The sequence below is a fragment of the Bombus terrestris genome, chromosome 6 (genome assembly GCF_910591885.1).
Source record: "Bombus terrestris chromosome 6, iyBomTerr1.2, whole genome shotgun sequence".
Lineage (NCBI taxonomy): Eukaryota > Metazoa > Arthropoda > Insecta > Hymenoptera > Apidae > Bombus > Bombus terrestris.
In genome coordinates, this window is record NC_063274.1 from 9,731,848 (window position 1) to 9,753,723 (window position 21,876).

General features: G+C 36.6%; 1 protein-coding gene and 1 long non-coding RNA gene across 7 annotated transcripts in view; one reads left to right on the top strand and one right to left on the bottom strand.

The window, feature by feature from the left end:
* Positions 1-21,876, top strand: part of LOC100647898 — a 413,467-nt gene that overhangs the window by 374,997 nt on the left and 16,594 nt on the right. For 2 of the 6 annotated variants that reach the window (XM_048406735.1, XM_012309455.3), the window contains one exon: positions 5,019-5,083. The exons of 3 other annotated variants lie outside the window; for them this stretch is intronic. The gene's annotated coding sequence lies outside the window, so the exon portion shown is untranslated. Of the gene's footprint in view, positions 1-5,018; positions 5,084-9,265; positions 9,864-21,876 lie in introns of those variants that run through there. One more of the 6 variants, XM_020863490.2, reaches the window with a different exon arrangement.
* LOC125385307 lies at positions 13,386-13,958 on the bottom strand. Its single transcript, XR_007224392.1, has 2 exons — positions 13,530-13,958; positions 13,386-13,425 (listed from the first exon to the last, which is right to left on the bottom strand). It is a non-coding gene; the product is annotated as an uncharacterized LOC125385307 (long non-coding RNA).

The window sequence follows — 21,876 nt, forward strand, 5'->3', positions numbered from 1 at the left end:
TAAACGTTTTACCGTGTTTTACTCGTTAGTTTCAGTCATAAAACGAACTACATAGCTCTTTTAATTTGTTTATCAATTATTACATGTTTCCAAGTCCTTTCAATTTGTTTTTATTTTTACAACCATTTACTCTGTGCCACGATGGCATTAATTAATGTGTAATAAGATGTGCTTAGCAAGAATGGTGTACGAATTCACTTGAAATAAACATTTACCTCTGTCTAACCGTCCATAAAATTATTGAAACTGGATTTCCGTGAAATAGATGGAATTAACTGTACGCAGTTGGGTGTAAAGTTATATTTTCGCGCCTCAGCAATAATTGGTTCCATAATGTCCACCAGCGAAACTAGTAAGAGAACTCGGTACAGGCTATGCTGTGTCTTCTTCGATGACACCCATTACGAGCTCTTCGTTAGTAAGCCACGGTAATTAATTATCATGCTCCTATGAAACTGGCGAACGCTACAAAGAGAAAGCGTATCCATGCCTGATTTCTCCGCTTGGTAACAAAGCGAGAAGTGCCCGCGTTAATTATTTATTTGACCGCGAAAACATGAATTGAAGTCTCTGTTCTAATTCATACCTCTATCATTTCTCAACTGTGACATATCGTAATAACATTATATAAAATATTTTTTTTATTATGAAATGATATCATATATTACGTATTGCAAAGAAGTAAAGGATGATACATGTATGGACAAAGGAATTCTTTGAACTTTTTCGTTAACGCGTGGATAAAGGAAGAATTTATATTATTATTAGGCGAAATTATTGTATTCATTACAGAAAAGAAGTTATACTTCATACATTAAATAGTAACTAAAAATTAGATTAATACGATCGCATCTTTATAGAAATAAATGACCATAAATTCAGTGATCAAGTAATATCCGGCTTAAGGGTGCTTGTTAAATAATTAATCAAACTTCCATAAATGTTGATTAAAGTTAAATAATTAATAGGTTCGGGGAAGTTGTTTGTTTGCAGGACGTAAGACCGGTAGAACTTATGCGCTGCATTACACATGCCGTATCTATAATAAATTAGGTCTGCATTAACGTGGATAATGCACAGATTACAACCTACTTTCCATTTTAAACCATAATCTGCTGATTAAGAATTCCACGTAAGCGCAACTCGATATCGGATCCTATAACCGGTTTTGTTCTCTTTGTCAATATTCGTCATATCATTTAGCATTAAATTACGAAGACAATGAACAGAATAATAACATGAAAAATCCAAGGAAAGAGATTGAAGATAAAATATTTTCTTTTCTTTCTAAAATCTTATTCTCCCGAATAATTGAGAAAATTAGTTACACTCATAGAGATAGACCTTCTCTAGCGTTTAAAGCGAATAATCGGAGATAGTACGAAGGAAACGAGGGAAAGGAAATTAAGGAAAGATTTATTCGATAGAGGCTGGTCTGGACAAAGGGTTGTTAGGCCTAAGATAAAAACATCGTTCAAAGTCAACGGTTGAGTGAGAACATGTGGGAAAAAGGAGATTACTGGAAATCCCGTCACCGGTGATTGCTTAGGCGAAATAAGGCGGGCGCATCTGTGCAGAATGTTTATGACTCGAGACATCTGCTTGACAGACGTTATACTTTCACGGGTACTTTCCCCTGCACGTCGGCAAAATAATGGTCGTCAAAGTTTATGATGTTTTGTGGCTTATGGAAGGTCCCTACCGTTGTTCAATTTCTCTTCATCCTCTATGAATTTTTTGAAAGAGTTATTCCAAAACCACGAACGTACCAGGCGATTTAAATCGAGTTAGCTGAACAACTAGGTATAATATATCACATTTGTTGCTTCTTTATCAATCTACATCACAAATATTGAAAAAGATAAAATATTTTTTATAATTACACTCGTGTGAAATATCTCTAAAACTGAACTTCCTTGTCTTGATAACGACCTACAAGTAAAACCCGTGCTTCTTTTTGTTACATTAAAAAAAGAAAATAGACTCTGCTCTAATTTAAGAGAGCGCAAGTGTTGCAGAGAGAAGATAATTCAAGATGTCCGATAAGGAAACATAAACCATGTGGCACTGTACGTCTTTAGAATAATTAAATACCTCGATTGGAAAGATGTTCCTGGATGTTGGAAGGCTAGATTACCTTCGTAAAATCCTGTTTCCTCAGGCTTTTCGATTTTGCCCTATAAATGAGTGCTTGCTATTCCTTGAAGACAGTCCATTACAAGACGGAGGAAGGGATGAGAATAGATATCCTCGAAAGACCTCGAGTCCTTGCGAGCTCACGTCCAATCAGATTCGATCGATAACTCTCAGATGTTATTCGTGATAGCGTATTCAATTAATATGGCTATGAAAGTGGAAAGCACTTTGTTATGACTTTGGGCAATATCTTCGAGTCTCTTATTGCATACCCGTCTGCTATAGAAACTCTGGCAGATCTTCACTGGCAAAGATAAAGTGCTGGTATTTAATGTTCGGAATTTTAATGATAATTTCCGTAAGCTCATCGTACTAATAAATTTTAAAATTTGAATTCGAATATAACTAATCCAAATTTGTATAAGTCACATTTACAATTCTATATTTTTCATATTTTATATTTAGTGATATTTACTGTAAATAAACAGCAGGGTTGATCAAATTTTTAGTGTTTACTAGTGATTTTATCAAATAAATATGTATATATTTTATATTCCTTTGCAGTACGAGATTGCGTTCGATATTATTGAAAATAAAAATTAATAAATATAGGAATTTAATAAATAAATTGCAAACGTCCGCAAAATAGTGATTGAATATTCTGGAAATGTAGTATTATCAATGTTTTTGCGTTACCGTGATATGATTATGGCTATGATAATAAACTTGGTAGTTTCTGTTGTATTGTTTTTAAAGTTAATGGGAGTACGATCTCGTAAAGAGAGTTTACGCGACAATATTTTATTAGCTTTTCGTCCTGTACAAATTCTGCAATTTATACGGTATTTAAATTTGCCGGCTTTATTAATAATATTTAATGAAATTTTGTACGATATTGTTATGTGATAAAATGTCAAATAAGAGAGCGCATTTTATGTAGAACGGAGATTATCGTGTCCAAAAACGAACAAGTTGCTAGAGTACATAAATGAGAGTGTTCTGCCATAAATTACATTACTTAAAGTTCACTTTAGTTATTAGTATTAAGGTAAAAGGTAGAAGGTCTCAATTGTTTTAGTTATAATCTTCATACACTGTTTAGTTCTAATCTTCTGTGTTTTATCGTGCTCTCGGTAGTTTGTTTAGTTTTTGTAGCTGTTTTAACTTGTTTTTAAATTTTTGCACTTTTAAACTCACAGCGCATTAATACTGCTCATCTTATAACCAAACTTAAGCTAAATTAAATTTTAATATTTTTGCAATCTATTGTACAAGTTTAGAAAATTTTTCAAAGACTTAAGACTTCTCTTCCATCATTGCTGCTGATAATAAAAATAAGTCACGCTAAAAAAATTATCTTTTATACTAAAAATGTTAATTATACTTTTGAGGCAATGTAATTTCTTCTAAAATTTGTTCATCCCTAATCGTGATATTCTTCCACAAGAAAAACTTAGAAAATCAACAATTACTTCGTTCAAGGTACACTAAGTACTCGCTCATTTTTCACGCGAGTGTACATAACACAAACACTGTGCAAATCTATAGCGCAAGATTTATCCCACAGAATTAATCTATGGTAAAAAGTAGCACTCGCCAACCTAGCCAGGCAAATAAATCTTGGTCACGAAGTTGGAGAGAAGAAAAGGTAGCTCTCGACCGGGACTCGATTTTCTTATCTTCTTCTTCATGGCACGTCGAGGCAGCTCAGAGTTCCGCTCACCTGAAGTTTCGTGGTGCCGTAGTTCCGTTCCAGTTCTCAAGACAAACGATTCTACCCCGATCCCACCTCTGTTCGCGAGCATAGCTTGATGTTGTCACCGATTTCGCGTTACGAATCGCACAGAATAGAAGGGTTATCTTATCGACGTTCGATCACAAATCGTGATTCAAACTCGACTTGCTCCCAACATAGCGAATGTACGTGGTTTCAATATACGTTTCGTTACGTTTTCCAAGGGAAAATCGAGCATTGTAGCAGTTTTCCCGCGAATATTCGGCACCAAATTGAAAGCAGCCGCCGCGAAAAGCGGCTTACTCGACGTATAACTCGCGAATAGATTTCGACCAGGTCCCTTTGTTCCCATTAATAGAAAGTTTTTTGTTTCGCTGTTTGCCGAACCGTGCAACATAGAATGCCACGTATCGCAGCCGTTTCTCGGTCCCTTTTCGTTCCTGTCTCTCATAACCGGACAGGGGAAAAAGCTCCCCTTTGTCCGGTCGGTACTTTCGCGTGGACGTTTGCTCAGTAAAATAGAATTCGCGAACACCCGGAAATCCTCTTCGAACCCAATGAATTATTTACGCGGTTCTAGTTTAAAAATTCTTGTCTCCGGGGATAAGTAGACTTGTGTCTGTTGATCTTCTTTGCGGAGTCGATACTTGTTGCGGATTCACTTGTAAGTTAGCATTATACTAAATTAGTAGTAGGTTTGTGGATTAGGTGACATATAGGGATTATTCCTTTCTCTTTCATATTAGAATGACAAACGGAAACGATAATATATTTGACATTTTATTTATTGGAAATCGTGACGTATACTTTTCTACCGTGTCATTGTGTAACTGTACGATTGTTAGGAAGAGGAAATTTATAAAGAATAGATATATAACTCTCTCAGAAGTTTTAATAAAGTTGTATGTATTACCTTCCCTATTTTTATAAAATTAATGAAAATGTATAGCGAACTTCTTCGCTATCAATCTTGTAAATACAATATTTTATGAGTTATTTTAAGTAATAATTGTAGAACGTGTAATTTTGTAGAATGTGTGATATAAAGATATAACATCAAATTGACATAAAGCATCCTAAATTATTATAATTTATTCATTAACAATCATCGATACCATTAACGTTTTTCCTTTGGTTTCTATTTCAGAATATTTCCTCGGCAAAGTGACGCTCAAGGCGGTCACGGATTTCTCGCTTCTGTCTAAATTAAGGGTAAGCGTTTCTTAGCCTCGTATTTACATTTATATCTACCACTGTGTTGGCCCACGAAAACAGGGTTGGAAAACAACCGGTTCCAATTTGTTCGAGAAAGTTCGTGGCCAAGCCGTTTCACCCCGGCGGTTTTCTTACTCTGAAACGATTAAGTCGATAAATTCCAAAGTTTCCTTCCTATTCGATGGCTGTCCTAGTATTTGTATTTCAGTATACCATTTTGCATTTTACTTGCAGCGTCTACTTCTGCCTCGTCTTTTGCGGAGCCAACCGACGAAGTTGATTTTCTAAACATAGCAGTGCATTTTTTCTTTCCCCGATAAAAATAAGAGAAGCGAGCGAGAGAGAGAGAGAGAGAGAGAAAGAACTCTTTGTTAACAATTGTTTGTACAACTTGCAGCAGAATTCGTGGAACTAGCGATGATAGGACACTACAACGATATTTTTAAGCTCTCCCGCTGTGAATTCTTTTTTTCTTCCTTTTCGGATTTTTCGAAATACAAAAGTCGAGCATCTCGAGTATGCATGCGGACATTTAATGACAGCTCAATTTCAGGTTTCTTGTCTCATATTCCTACTGCTGCAACGCTTTACGTCTACGAAATGAAGCATTTAAAATTTAGCGAATTTTTATTCATCGCCGCTTGTGAAACGTACTAACACGAATGTTAATGTTAATTAATCCAAAATCTCGTTGGTTAAAAGAAAGATATAATTGTTTGTGTGCCTTTTTAAATGAATCCGGGTTAAATTATCTAAGACATCGACGAATTGTTAATTTCCAATCCAAACCAAAAAATTGAAAATTATTACCTTTACATACATAACATAAAATATCCAATCGTTTCGTTAATGAATTTAGTGGGGAAACGTTTAGTGAGGAATGCGTAATTCTACGCGGTGATATAATTCCCTGAAAAATATCTCGATAAAGGAGCTCCGTTCGATTTACCTTCGTCACAGAAGTAGTCTGACGCAAAGTAATTTGAAAAATAATTTCTTTTCGACAAATAATATTTGATAGAGGAAGGAGATGGATTCTGATACACGTTTCTGAATATTTCACGGAATCAGAAGTTTCTCATTTGCGCGTCTACGGCTGATACACCGGAACTCTTACAGCGATGTTGAAAGATCAAAGGATCGTGCAAACGAAAAAAAACGCACAGTCCCTCTACCTTTGCTAGTATCTTGGAGCTTTAAAAACTAAGTTTTGCTTCTGACTGTTCAGCATGAAAAATAACGCCCGCCTTTAAGACGCGATATCTTTTTTACGTCAACTATCGTAGTTAACGGGAAAATAATCGGGTTATAGGAAAATACATAGCGGCGATTGTTAAGAGAATAAACTACGCATGATTTTGCAATAGCAAGAATGTGGAAATGAGAAGTCGTTAGAGTTTCTGTTGTTACAAGCTTTTATGAAGCTTTTATACAGCAAAACGATATTTGAAAGATATAACTAACATTAGAATACAAATGTTTTTTCCTGTATGAAGTAACGTATGAATATTAATTTCGGTAATATTTTTTCTTTAATTACGATACGTACATTGCTCATGAATGTACATAATACTATTTCTAATATTTACAGAGGGAAGTACTGTAAAGAATTAAAAATAGTACAGTGTTGTAATAATTTAAATGAGCTTTATTAAGGCCAGTATTAAATTACAATTGTACATGAAATATGTATGAATACGTATGTTCTCTATATATGTGTGTATATATAATTTGAATTTAAAGTACAAAAACGCATATACCAAAGAAGAATATTCTTCTTTCTAAAGTTATCTTTCAAGTTCATTACAACAGCGGAACAACTTTGTTGTCAGGGATGAAGGATTCGAAGAAGAAAACTCAATAACACAGAGGTTCTAATCAGCAACTAGAGTTTCTGAAATTAATCTCAAACACGTCAGATACACCTCAGAAGTGTCTTTAACGAGCTTCTGATTAACGTTGAGACGAAGTGAGCGGTAGCAAGTAATGCATTCCTTGAATGGTTTACAGTATTTACACAATCATCTGGCTTATTTGAAAAGTTTACGCAATTTCCTGTCGCGTCACGTGGTCTGAAATATTCAGAAAACTTCTCGGAGAACAGGGTGGTTCCATCGACAAAGAAGCAAACTCGCGTTTGCTGGATACGTTTCTATATCCGTAGGAACATGAAATGCATGCTCTCCAAACCGGTTGCTTTCGATCAGCTATCCGGATCAACTTTTGCTTTGAATTCTTTTATCTAGTGTCGATGTACTACGATCGTTGCGTTGGTTTACTGTGACTACATGATCGTGAATAAGAGATTCGAATTGTTTATGAAATAGATTGTAATAGATTGTAATAAATAATAGATAAGAGATCTTAATTGACCATAGATTTTAACACGTGCGTTATTAATCGGATTTTCATTAGGTGCTTATGTTATAAACATTTCCATGAATTACCATTGATTGAAATTCATGATTTACATTGAATTTTTCATAATTTACGTTCATTATATGCATACATTACATGCATTTACTACATTACGTACATTTTCATCAATTACGATCATAGCTTTTACGAATATTCTGTTGATAGAAATTTAATGTAAACGTCGTATCAACGAACATTCCACGTATAATACTTCCAATATAAAAACCAAGTATTTTCTTATACAAAATAATGAGTGTTTGTCAACAATTGCAACAAAGATAAAAGTCACAATCGAAGAATAGTAAAACGCAGTAAAAATGGTTTCTTGCTGAGATTAAGGATTCACAAATCCAATAAGGAATTACATTTCGCGACAAAGGACATTGTCGTCGCATAACAGAAGGAATTAACGATTTCCAATACGATATTAACGAGATCGAGAGTAATAGGGATATACTGTTACGTACTATGTAGCGCAGACAACGTGACAGCAAATACCTACTTGTTATCCCCGGCGTTCTTCATCCCTTTTTCTCGTTTTTATTCATTTGCATTCACGATCGCTAGAAAAGCGAATACAGGATAGAATAAAAAAAAGAAGATAAGATATACAAAGACTGCTAATCATCCTTGCAAACCATCCCGATCCTGGAAACTAGACATTAAGGAGAAAAGGTTTTAGCTACGGAATTAAAAGGAATTTCGTTTATTGCATTGCCTCCACCTTGTCTCTTTGTCGCCCGATTATCGTTCGCTCTACAGTAGGTGTAATAACGAAGAAAGAAGGAGCGGAGAAAAAAGAATATCGTTGATAATTAAACCGACTGGAAAAATGGCCTTCTTTTTTTGCTTTTTCCGTTTTACGTGCTTTCTCCTGTCGACCCGTAGTTTTGATGCGGGAACGAATCTCTTTCTCGTACTTTCTTGTACCAGTGAAAGAAAATTACCGAGGACATGGCCTCGTAGAGTAGGTTTTAAATCCCGCGTACACTCCCCTCGGATAAATGACCACGCAACTGAAGATTTACGCGAGCAGTTCTCATTATCTGGCCCGTTACCATAACGTGGTCATTATCGTTTGTTCGTAATTTTCTAGTCGCCACTCCACGCTTTTTCTACGAAAGATCTCCGTACCGATTAGGACGAACGAACGCGAGATTGTTCACCGAGTTTTTCATTTTTATTCTGTTGATCCTTGACAGAATTGTTAAGAGGAACACGCGAACGACGATGATCTAATCAAATCTCAGGATCTCTCTCGTTTACGATTCACTGAAATTTCTTTTCAAAATCATTATAGTTGGTAATTTGACCTTTGGAAAATTCTTTCGTTTGAGACTTAATTCTTCAGAAAATCGAGTTTGAAAATTTATCGAGGATATAACACGAATCTCTCAGAAGCTAAATCGATCATCTCCACGTTTTGTCGAATCCTTAAAAATGACATTTACCTTGAACAAAAGTTCGATTCTCTTCCTCCAATTTATTTCTAGAATAACTAACTGCAATATTCCTCTTTTCTTTCATTTATTTTTAGAACAGCCGTCTGAAATTGAAACACTGTACACTCTGCGACTGTCCCAGTAAAAAGCAATATGTCTTACCTCTTATTATCTTCTTAGACGTATACTCTGATATATATCCGTTTCGATTGTCCAGATGAAGTTGATCCCCGGGGATATCCCATTAGATGGATCAAGCCGCGTAATCTTAACAATCCGCTGAAAAATACAAGTTTCCTACAATGCACAGCTGCGCCTTGTTTGACATCTGTGCACTTTATTGTATCGCGTGTCTATGTGTTTATACGAGCAGAGATAGGAGCGGAAATTATAGTGTAGCGCTTCAATCACGCCGCGTCAATAACAAAGGCGCGCCACAATTCTTCCAATTAGTTTCACAAGTTACTTCGTGCCGCGCGAGTATCTTCAGAAACGGGAGATCCCATTCGCAAGACTAAATAGCGATGATTAAAGTATATCCGTTATAAACTGAATTGCGTTTATGGATGAAAGTGTCTATAGAAGAATAATTGATAAAATAATAATTTAATTCTAAAATAATATTGTTCGAATACGATGAAATTATAATCTTCTCAATTTTTTTGAGAAAATAGAATAAAGTGATCGTGTGTATTTTATGTTCTGTGCGATCGATATCTATAATGAAACGAACGGTTGTCGAATTTGTGTTACGATCTTCGTGAGACAGTGCATATATTTTTCTCGGTTTCACGCTTCGTTATGACGTTGCCTCGGTGCATAATTACATCGACGAAAACTGCAACATTATGTCGATCAAGTATTTTTTCTGCGGACGTTTTTAAAAACGGTTGAGAGAAACAAGTAGGTCTGCTCATGTAAGTATATGCTGTCAATTATGAACATCTTTGTTCTCTTAACCTTCCTTTAAATTTGACATCGTTATTAATGCCACGTGTATTTCTCTCTAGAGTATTTTTCTATCGAGTAAAACTATCAATAAAAAGATACATAATTTCATCCCTTCCTCTGTGAAATTTACTCTGTTTAATGTATCAGAACCAAGCCCAAACATTAGCTACAACTAAACTCAACCATCACCATGATGCCAGATCCAAGCATTCTCCACCAACCTAACTCTCCAGTAGCTACTCGTAAATTAAAATTAGACTGTTCAAAAACTAACGTAGGAACGCCCCATTTTCATTTCCACACTCCAAACAACGTATCAAGAAAAAGAGCCTCGAGAAACACGAAACACGCATATACATACAGATTCCTTAATGTATATAAAGAATCATGTGTGACGTTTCTAATCTTCGTAACACCCTGTTCGTCCCAGTTAACACCGGGAAGCTCGGCGTTACCAAAATCCTCGCTTTACCCTTGTTTTTTTTTTTCAAACGAGCTGTCAGCCCCTTCCATTTAAACCGCTTAAGGAACACGCGGAGGAGATAGGACGCCGGAAGGACGTCGGTAGTGACCCATATGATCCTTCATCTACTTACGTAAATACGTAAGTGTACATGTGCGTGTTCCCTCAGCGTCGACATCGTTCTTCCTTAGAAATCTCCCCGGAGATGGTTGTATCTCGTAATCACAAGCGGTATTCCGGCGTTCGTCGGTACTCGTGCACACGTAACACGACGCACATGGACGCGTTTCGTGCGTGTGACCAAATACACGACGAGAGGTTTAGTTACATAAAGGGTGCGATCCCAAGAGGGAGGCAGCAGGTGTATATCGACTCCTCACCCATATTAATATCTTGCTTCGAGCCTTCTGGGGTTCCGTCTTGGTTTTCCCCGTATCGCTGTCACATTACGGGAATACGAGCTGCAACCTAGAAGCGAGCGTAATGGCGAAACGCTCCGCCGCAAGTGTTATCGGCGAACGCTTCTTAGTCACGTCGAACTCGTACATGTGGTCGTGAATATTTGCTAAGTTACAATTATTTAGGAGACTATATCGTTCGATATATGGAGTGGCTTTATTAGCAGATGAAAAGATTATATTCTTCCGTAACACGATCATGTAATTTTTTTTCCGATTGAAGTATTATTTTAACACAATGAACTTGATACCATTGTTCCCTGCAATATTATATTAATACCTTTTTTCATTGTCAAACGTACGCGTAATTAAAGTATTATTATTCGTCAAGAACAATGGTACAAAAAGTCTCTTTTATATCGTAATACTATGGAATCATGAAATTAACCGCTTCTATATTATATTACGTAAATTATATTTTTTATATCCATTCCCTCAAAAAGAATGAAAATTCGTATTCGCGATAGCATCGATCATTCGTTATATGAATCACCATTTATACAAATTTCTTCATCGTACCATGGATATCATCGATATTATTTTCGAGATAATAACTCGCTTAACCTCGTTATTGACCGCGCTTCTCCTTTCAAAAATAATCGCGGGATTGATCATAAAAATTTACCGAGCTCGGGCAAACAGAAAATGTGGAAATAATTACGGAAGCGTTTCGCGCAGGAGTCGATGGAATCGCGTTATCAGCGAACGTCATTACGCGAACAACTGGCGTCGACAGTATCGACATTCATTGGTAATTAAGTATTAACAGCTTATCGGTGGAAAGTGACCTCACGTCGAGAGTTCAAGCTTCCCTTCGTGCACTGTTCGCGCCGTCTCTCATTTATAATTAGAAAGTTGATTACTTGCGGTGCCTGCGCCATACATTCGGCATACATACCAGATACGTTCCCTCTTCGAAAAAGAGCTCCAATTCTCCGATTTCTTTCTGGGGGAACGATTAGATTATTCACAGACGCAGACGTCTGTTCGGAGATGCTTATAGTTCGCTTCTGTTATTTAAATAGAATTATTTTTATAGGAAATAACGATTAAGATATATTTTTATACAATTAACTCCGCTGCGATTCTTCCTTAAGTTTGTTTTCACATCGACGAAAGAAAAGGATTTGAAAATTGGTCTTAAATTTTGGTGTATTACGTCATTATAAAAATATAATGTGTAAAAACATAGAAAAAAGAAAGCTAAGTAACGTACAAGAGAATTAGATCGTACTTTTTCAACCTTTAAAAAGTCGTGCCTGATACAATTAAGCACAGGTTACAAGAGGGATTAATTATCTAAATTTTCATTGATTCTTCCTTATTCCTGAGCACGACAACGTGCTCTCACGAACCTGGAAACGAGGTTGAACGTTCGCGCGTGACATGCAGCTCCTCCAAAAATAGTCAAATTATAAAATATCTTGCGAACTCTGTTCCGCCATAGTACATCGACCGTATAGTATACTATTTTTATTTTTCGATACAACCGCGTCGAACGCTTGGAGTATCCATTATTGGATGAATAACGTATTTTGTATCGTTAATATACAGTGGTCCATTAATTTTTGCCCGGGGTTACAATTACCTCTCGCTTGGAAAGCTTTCCGATTTTTAACGGAACGTTCTCGGTTTCCACTCGGTTCTCACCGACCAATGAAAACATGAAAATAGCAAAAATTTTTTGAGCATCGAAACATCGTCGAAGTCTGGACGATATTCGAATTCTCTGTATGTTTTGGGTTTTTAAATCGATGCTGGTTTGCTTTTCCCTGAAAGGAATATTTTTCCATTGTTTGTGTGTTCGATGAATGAGCGTTGAACATTGTTGAATTATTGGGTATGAATATGAAATGATTATTCGCGATTATTCAAAAGTTGTGAAAGAAAACATTAGTTTTTTTATAGATTTCCTCTGTCATTGAATACAAGATACAATTTTTTGATAATAGAGTAGTAATTAAAAGTATGTAAATAATGTATTGGTACTAAAGATTGGGAGAAATTGCATCTTTATGTATTACACATACACATAACTCTTTCACGTCTTTCTCTTTTGACGAAAGATCTAGGAAAAAAATATTTTCTCATGTTCTATAAAATCCAGAATGTACTCTCACGCAAAAGTGCTATATAATAAAAAATTCTTTAAATTACTCGTTTCATTGTAGAAGAATCTTACATCTTACCATACAAGATATATGCAATTTCTATTTCTTCAATCGATATTCAAATTTGAAGAGCGAATATACCTCTTGAGAGTTGGAACTTATTATCCCTGAAGCGTATTTCAGCTCCTCAAATTGAAATTTCTCCTCGGTGCAGCATATTTTGAACTAAAACGTAAATTTCAAAGTAAAAACAATGATCGATCATAATAAATGATGATAGTATATACCATATTATCTAGCACCATTTTGAAATTTACACTGTAAAACGAAGCCACGCGATAATAAATCGGGTGTCCTTTTAACTTAAAAAAAACCTCTATTTCTAGCTTGCTTTACGCTTCCTACAGTTACAGTCTTTTTCCATAATTAAACACAATTCTCCTTTTTTGCACAAAGTAGTACCTCCTACATCATGTTCGTGTTTCACTTTAACCCACTAAAGATCAAAAAGTAATTTATCATTATGTTATAAACAGTTGAATTTTCTTTTAATTTCGTATAACTACTTCTACTAATGGAAAAAATATTAAATAAATTCACCTTCCTTTCATAGTCGCAATACTAAAAAATAGAATTTGATAATGTATCTTGACTGAAGAAAAAGATAGCAAATAAATTGTCGTGTTAACGTAACGTTGGTCTTAATGGATTAATTGAAATTAGGTCATTTGAAGAATGATACAGACAGAGAATTAACGAACGTGAAGTGGTTCGAACGAGATAACAGAATCACACCAGGGAAATATAGAAACTGGTGGTGTCTATGCGGTTTGCTTTCGACCGACCAACGATTTGTATTTCGACCGAAGCAGTTTAGCGAAAACTTTTCCTCCGCCGTTTCGTTATTACGCGCCCCGGTGGTGGCCCACTTTGAAACTGAATCTTCCCCCGGAGTTCTTGCTCTAACTAGAATATAATGTACCGTATATAGACGACACCGCCCCCGGGGAAGAACGAACTCCCTCGATGCTCTCTAGATCTCGACCTGCGTTCGTTTTCTCGCGAATCGATTCCGCCTCTTCGAAAGGCACTCGGCCCGTGAATAATTACCCGAAACTTCTTTCGCAACCAGCAGCTATCCAACCTCACGGAGCACAAGCCAGTTTCCTGGTTCGCGACTGTATGAAAATATCTCTCGTTCCTGATGGAACTTTCGCGTAATAAGGGACAAACACCCTCCGGCTTTTTCTTGCATCATCGCGGGACCGGAGATCCGATCGATAGCTCGACCAAGCGTGAAACCTGTGAAACTTTTGAAATTTTTATTCCAAGATACAACACGAATTGGCTCGTTTCAATCTCCTCTCTCGTTCTTTCTTCTACTATCTTCTTTGCTCTCTGTCCAATAATATGGTCGTGAATTTTGCACGAAACGAATCAAGTGCCGCGGATATTAAATAAAACGAAATGGGGGATGGTAATCGTTTCGAGAGCAGAGGTTAAAGGGAAAGAATTCGTTCACGGTCTGAACGATTTAATTGACGGCAGCGATCGTCCGAGAGAGAAAGAAAAGTCTTGATTCAGTGATCCGTTTAGCGAATTTTGTTCCCGTGAATCGTTACTACAAAATCTTTATGTTTTACCGTGGTATCTCTTTATCATTGAGTTTGAGATTTTAAGAGTTGTCGCGATTTTTATTATTTTTGAATCAGCAATATTTTATAAGATTACATTCTTAGATTGACATCGATTTGTTAAAATGTACTAGGAGCAAAAGAAAAAGAATATAAATATCCTATCAGATTCTGTATGTCTGTTGATAAACAAAAATGATTGCTTGTTTTTTAATTATACTGTTTATAATACAAATGAATATCCTTTTATACAACCACTGCCTCGTATTTTCATTTAATTTCATCAAACAGAATTCACTCGTAACTAACTACATTTACGTTACTCACTTATAGAAAATTTTTTCACCAATTTTAAAACCGTATTCTGTTATGGCATATAATAAATTAAATCGAATTAAGAGAGAGAATATTCCCCAGTAAACAGCACCGGCCGATTTCATTCTCGTGTTGCTGTATTCCATCCCGATGAATTAAAAAGATCGATTAGCATCTCGAATATCCATGAATTTATATGAACTATTTTATATAACAAAATTTAATTAATACTGTAGGATGCAAGTTCTAGAATTTTTGTTTGAAGAAAACAAGTATATCTTATCACATGAGCTGAATAAAAATAAATTCTTTAATATTAAAACTATCAAAATGGTCAGTTCTCAATGTTTCATAGAAATTTGATAGATTTATTACTGCGCACTTTTTTTTTGAAAATATATGGACAAGAATTTTTTTATTTGCATTATGTATTTTTCCTATGTATCTTTCACTTTGATTTGCTTTGTATAAATTGTATGTTACAGTCATCGATAGCTTTAGCGTTAATCACAATGCGAGTTCTAACGGTGTTGTTGGGGATATTAGAAAATTCATGTGTACAATTGGTGAATGTCAGAATCGATAGTGTTTATTCGATTGATTCGGTCGAGCATGACACGTTGCTATGTCGCTCGAAACTCCACGGACCGTGCAGGTGCATATGCAACGACAAATTTCTGCGGATGATTAAACGCAACGAGCTCTCGAATAACCTCTACTCGGAAAATTATGCATGGAATAAAATGCCGAAGTGGGTAATACGATCGCTTAACGTAATCGGGAATTTATCGTGAAAAAATCTACGAACGTAGTCAGCTGGATGCATTGACGAAAGTAGTTTCATTAACGCTGCATTTAATTATTGCGTATCGTTACTTCGTGCGCTGTGGTGAATTTCATGGTATAATTTAATAATAAACGCATTATTCGTATATGTGTATTGATCGAAAATAAAGAAGGTAGGATTCTTTTTTACACAGTTACAGAATATTATTTCAGAAGAAAGAAACGAATCAAAAATTAAGATAAAGAATAATAATACAATACATTTTAATAATATTTCAGATACACCTAGAAATAATAAAACAATTCACTGTTTGCAATCAATTCTCAGACTTTCATTTCTAAATATCAGCTTAGTTCCAAACAGAGTTTTAATTCGGCTGTCAATCGTTTCCTTTCAAGGTAATTAAGAACTTAAATTTACCATTTTGTTTGGATCATAACAAATTTACGTGGATATTAATTAATTATTCAGTCATTCAAACAGTGCATGAATATTTCACGGAAAATATTCTCGGCGAGGAAGGAAAATAATTCTGATTTCGGTGCCAATTTATGGAAAGATGTCATCGAGTTACAGTTTACGATATGTGCTATTGACAAACAAATCTCGGTGTATAAGCGAATTAACAGACAACAGGTTTCCGAGGAACGATTTAATTAACATATCGTATAATTATATCGTCGAAACTAGACAGTGCACGTAGTATGATTGTCCGAAGCGAATGTGGCATTTGTATCGTCCGAACGTATCTATGACAGAGGCGACCGATAGGATTTATAATGGCCTAGCAAACCGGCGATCACCTCGTAATTTATTGGCTGCCGCTTCGACGATTACTCGCGAAATAGCGGATATTAAGCGAGGAGAGTCTCGTCGATGAGAGGAAGCTTTTTGTATGTGAAAAGATCCGTTAATCGATGCTCGAGTATACGTATGAATTGGTTCCTAGGAACCGTGAATCGTTTAAAATCTTGTTCAGGATGAAAATGTTGCGAATCACTACTCACACTCGAAAAATTCAATACACATACGTATGGGTGTATATGTAGACACGAAAATAAAATACGGTGAAAATACGAAATAACTTTTTTCCGACTTAAAAATGCTACGAAGCGAACGGACCGTTGAATAAAAAAAAAACTAGGAAAAAAATCGCGAACCTCGTTGGCAATGGCGAAGATTGGTTTAGCGGACGGAATAACGATTTTCGAATTCAGCGTGGATGTATTAACCGCAAAGCGTCGAATACTCTGGAGCTCGGGTCTCGCCGTAGCGATTTTCCGAGATTGGAAATTCAATTTAAACGTTCTTGTAAATAAAATCCTAGCCCTCCTCCTGTTTCCCTCTGGCTTACGTTGAAACAGACGCGTTGTCTCATTCCTGACGAGCTGATAATTCTGCCGGGATGCGTTTTGTGCGAGAAAAGTTTTACTCTCGAGATAAAATTTCATTGGCAATCGTAGCCTGAACCTTCCATTTATTTAAATCAACGGCTGCTTTATATAATACTTGGTTACCCGACAGATTTAAATCTTGACGATTTTAGGGTAACATCGAACTTTGCGTGCCACGAAGGAGAATCAATAATAACCGCGTTCCTGTATGATTCATCGACTAGATATTGACTTTTATAAGAGAATACATTGGTTAGCTTAAATTTTTAACGTCATCGTAAAAAGATCAAATTTTTAGTAAAATAGTGAGATTTTCTGAAGGAAAAATGCGTTTATAAACAGTACTACGTAAATACCCATTGCCAAAAACCATAAGACGAGATCACAATCTTACTGAATATGGGCACACATGATCGATGAAGTTTTTATGAAAACTCTACGGCGGAAGAGGCAGCATGACCAAGGATGATTTTGATTGATAAACCTAGTCTGAATTTGAAATTTCAGCCGGTGAAGAGAAAGACAGGATTCGTTATCTGACATTTTTCCCGGCTATGCAAAGCACCGCGAGAGGGCTGGACTTGCATGCACGCGTGTCTACATAAAGGACGTATGTCCACGTCAAACTCCTTCCGAGTGTGCACGTTCTGGAACAAGGCACGTAGTACTTCCCTTCCGGATGGTGTTTCCAAAGGACACACCACCGCCAGTTTGCCTCAAAATTCAGCCTTTCTCTATATTCTATATAGAGGAAGTTTCACAATTATAGATCAAATAGAGGATGGTGACTGTTAGTGGAAACAATTACGATTTAATATGCATGTGTTTCATTTTGTTTTATCTTTTAAGATATAAAGGATTAAAATTTCGATAGCTGTTAGCGATATAGATACGTACGGATTGTTTGTAAGAGACAAATGGGATATAAATTTTTACATTTTAGACTTTCGATGCCTCTCCAATTTATTTGGAGAAATATACTTAGAAATATGCTTTAACAGCATATATTTTGATTATTACAAAATATTTGTCAGAATATTTTTCCCTCTGTAGCATCTACCTTTGCCCTTTTCCCGGTATTGTCGATATTTACTTCGACAGAACTTGAGGTCCCAGCGTGAGATGATTAACGCTGTACATGCGCGGGAGACTATATAAACTGCTTACTTTTGCCTTATGCATATCTAATGTCCTGGTTTGCCGGATATTTACAAGTCAAATGCGAACGATCGATGCACGTTACAACGATCAGGTGAAACCAGTACGGCGCACAGACGTTAAGAGAAGAGAGAGAAAAAGCTCGCAGTGTGAGTGTTGAGACTGTAAAAGAGACATTAGCAAAGAAGTAGGAGCATAAGAATAGAAAGAAGAAAAAAGAAGACGAAGAAACAGATAGGGGCGGACGATGGAAAGAAGGAATGGAAAAAGAAACGTGAAGAACGATGTAACGAGCAATGAAGCTCGGAACCGTATTTATTTTGTCTTGTAACGCCAGTTCACCGCAAAAGCCGGCATGAAAGAATCGTGCCCCTAGTCCTCCGACGATAAAGTCCACGGGAGGATAGGACGAGGTGAAGTACGCGAACCATGAGTTTTCCGTAGCGGGCGGAGACTTCGAAAAGTTCTCCAGCACGAAGGCATGGGGTTGCACGCGCACGACCCATGCATGTGGAAAGTTCTTGCGATCCACAAGGGCTGTGCACTCCCTGAAGGATCTCGATTCTCGGCTGAAATAAATACTCGAGAGGGAATCCTCTGCTGGTCATCCAGCGTAGTTTTCTATGCCTTTCTGCATGCTCGAGGTTAATCAGTTTAATGAACCTTACTACCGTCTGAAAGATACTCACGACGTGTGTCTCTTTTATGTTGTATTCAGAACAGTATATGAGAAGAATAGGGACGTTGTCTCCAGCAATCTAGTTGTTTTATTCGTTGATGGTTATTACTGAAGTTTTGTCAAAGGTTGTACCGCTGGAAGCAGTATTTTCTAAATGATTTTCACTTTAGGATAATTTTAAAAGGCTTCTTGGTTTCTTTTTTAAATAACTTGCTTGTAATGTTCATTCCAAGGAAGGTACAAAATTTTCTATCAAGATGCTGAACGCTTCGAATATCATTCAAAGCGTTCCTTGTTATATGGCGTGTGCTTTTATCTTTATTCTGCCGTTGTAGTTAAATATTTATAGGCTTTATATTACATGGAATTTAAAATTTGCTATCATTTATAGGACACCTTGTATATCTATTAAACACCGAGGGGTGATATTTTTGTTATTATTGTGAGTGATAAACGGTATCAAACGAGGATTGTTTTTTCGCTGTCAATGTAGAAAATCTCGTCGTTTCGTATCGGATGACGATCGTTGGCATCGAGCGTTAATTCCCGTTGATAACGCCATTTTTTCAATTCCGACCCGATTATCACGTAACACTGTTCGCGCTGTCAATTAAGGGAGCATTTTACGATGTTTTTATATTCGAAACTGGCTGACAGCTTACCGGGCGCAGTAAATAACACGATTCGAAGATTGAGCGAATCCTCGCTGTACTATCGAACAAGCGGCATTGATCGAAAATTTTACCGCAGTTGAAACGCGTAAAAGGCGCATGGAAAATAATGTTGCCAATTTTATTAGTGAAACCTTACCATATTAACATTTGCTGTTGTTGTTTGTTGTTCATTGATATCGAGTGCTATTGGTGATTAATCACAGAGACCTAATGTTTAATTTTGCTTTATTATCAAATTTTTATATTTCAACCTTGCTCCCATTTTGGTAAACAAGAGGGAATTGTAATATCTGTAATATCAAACATAAAGTTAGAAAAATATAATGGAGTAGAAAATGATCCAAAGGGCGTAGCAAAGATAGGGTGTGTTCTAAGCCACCAACGATATCAATATTATACAACATAACACAAGTTAACTATGCTATTCTTGCATAATAATAAATTTGATAGGGAAACAAGTCAAATTGCACGTAAAATGTTAAAACGATAAAACTCCAACACACCCTATGTACATACGTATATATGCATCGAACTTGCTCCAATTGGACACGAAATTTCAGTGCAAAACGATCGGAACGAAAGTCAACCGGCTGATACGGCGTGTCACCCAATTACACGATCGGGTTATAAATATTTGATCATGGAAACCGCTACACGTAGGTTGCGTGGCGGCTACTTGATAAACGTAGTTTGTCGAGCGTGTACAGGCCACGTCACGGTCGCGGAATAGAAGCGAACGATAACCGAATTGGTGTAACCGACGTAAACGCACTCGCTTATGTCGAGACCCGCGTTGGGAATTGACGTTGTTACAACATGTTCGAGAGTGTTCCCAAAGTAAATCGATTCATCTCAGGATCACATTTTTCCTATTTTCTTCGCTTTTCATCGTCACATACGCCAGAGGGAAAATATGACTCGGCCTTGTGTTCGTGCGCGCCTTCCTTCCATTCTGCCCTTTCCATCCTGGAGTTTTGGAATAAATTCAAATAGTAAGAACGTCTAGCGACATCGTCGTTGTCGTCGGTGCTCAGTCTACGTTTCCACAACCCCTTTCTCCGGCCTCCATTCCCGTCGGGAGGCACAAAATGAATTGTACCCGCTGGTACCCGCCGGTAGAAAGAGTAATTTGATGCACAACCTCGAACTGCCGGATGATAATAAAAGGGGTAAAGTGTGCTCGGCGTCGTATTGTATTAATTTAAGTTCAGCTATCCGGCGCGGCGTCTACGGTCGGATGTGTACCAAAACGATATTAAGTTAGATTGGTAACAATGTACGTTAAGTTAGCCCACCGCAAGTTTCTAGTTTCGAGATTAACAGAATGGAGTAAGATATATAGAAAAGAAAAAAACGGACTAAGTATTACTGAATAAGAGGGGGGGGGAGGAATAAAATATGAAAAAGAATGGAAGGCTGGGTGGAAGAAAAAGACCATAAAAAAAAGGGGGCGAAAGAGCATAACTAACGGAGATGGCTACCGATGCTGACGGCTTGGAAGCATCGCAGAGAACCGCACTCGTAGACTTCCCCTGATAACAGGGAAAGTTGAGTTTCCTCCTGTTGATCGCGCTACTCGGCTTTCCAACTACACGACGACCGAGAAGAGGAAGGTTTTGCGTAAACCTCCCAGTTAAAAATGCTTTTAATTAAAAATCCCGCTGCTAATACCCTGCAGATCCGCCGACTGGATTACGAGCTATGCAAAAAGTACCAATTGACGATGGCGTGCAGAGCGTTGCGCTGTCTGAGCTTTATAGTTTGAATCTACTTGGATGTTGTATATAAAAGGCCCAGCTAGAACTCCAAGTGTTTCACTTGCTTTTAATAATGAAAAAAATGTCACAATGATCCTAAAATTTAATAAGCAAGAATATATAAATCGATGCGATTGAAATATGCAGATAATTTAATTTTATAACATGATAGTACCGCATTTTATGCAGAAATGTTTATGTACATGTAGATTTCGATTCATGTACTCATACAAATTAATGCATATAAGAAAAAAAGAAAAAAGGTCATTAATGTCAATAATAATAACATTAAATTATTATTATTATTATTATTATTACTGTTATTATTATTATTATTATATTCTCCACTTTACCCAAAATAGATAGCTAATTACCGTCCTGAACGATAAAATACGAGACAACGAGACTTTAATATAAACCTCTTAGTGAAACGACCAAGTTGCTAACACAAACGGGCGATTACGTCCCCAAATTATATATCCAACCCCTTTCTACCCTTCGGAACGAGTAACACGCCCATAACCAGTACACACTTGAACATGTTCTAAT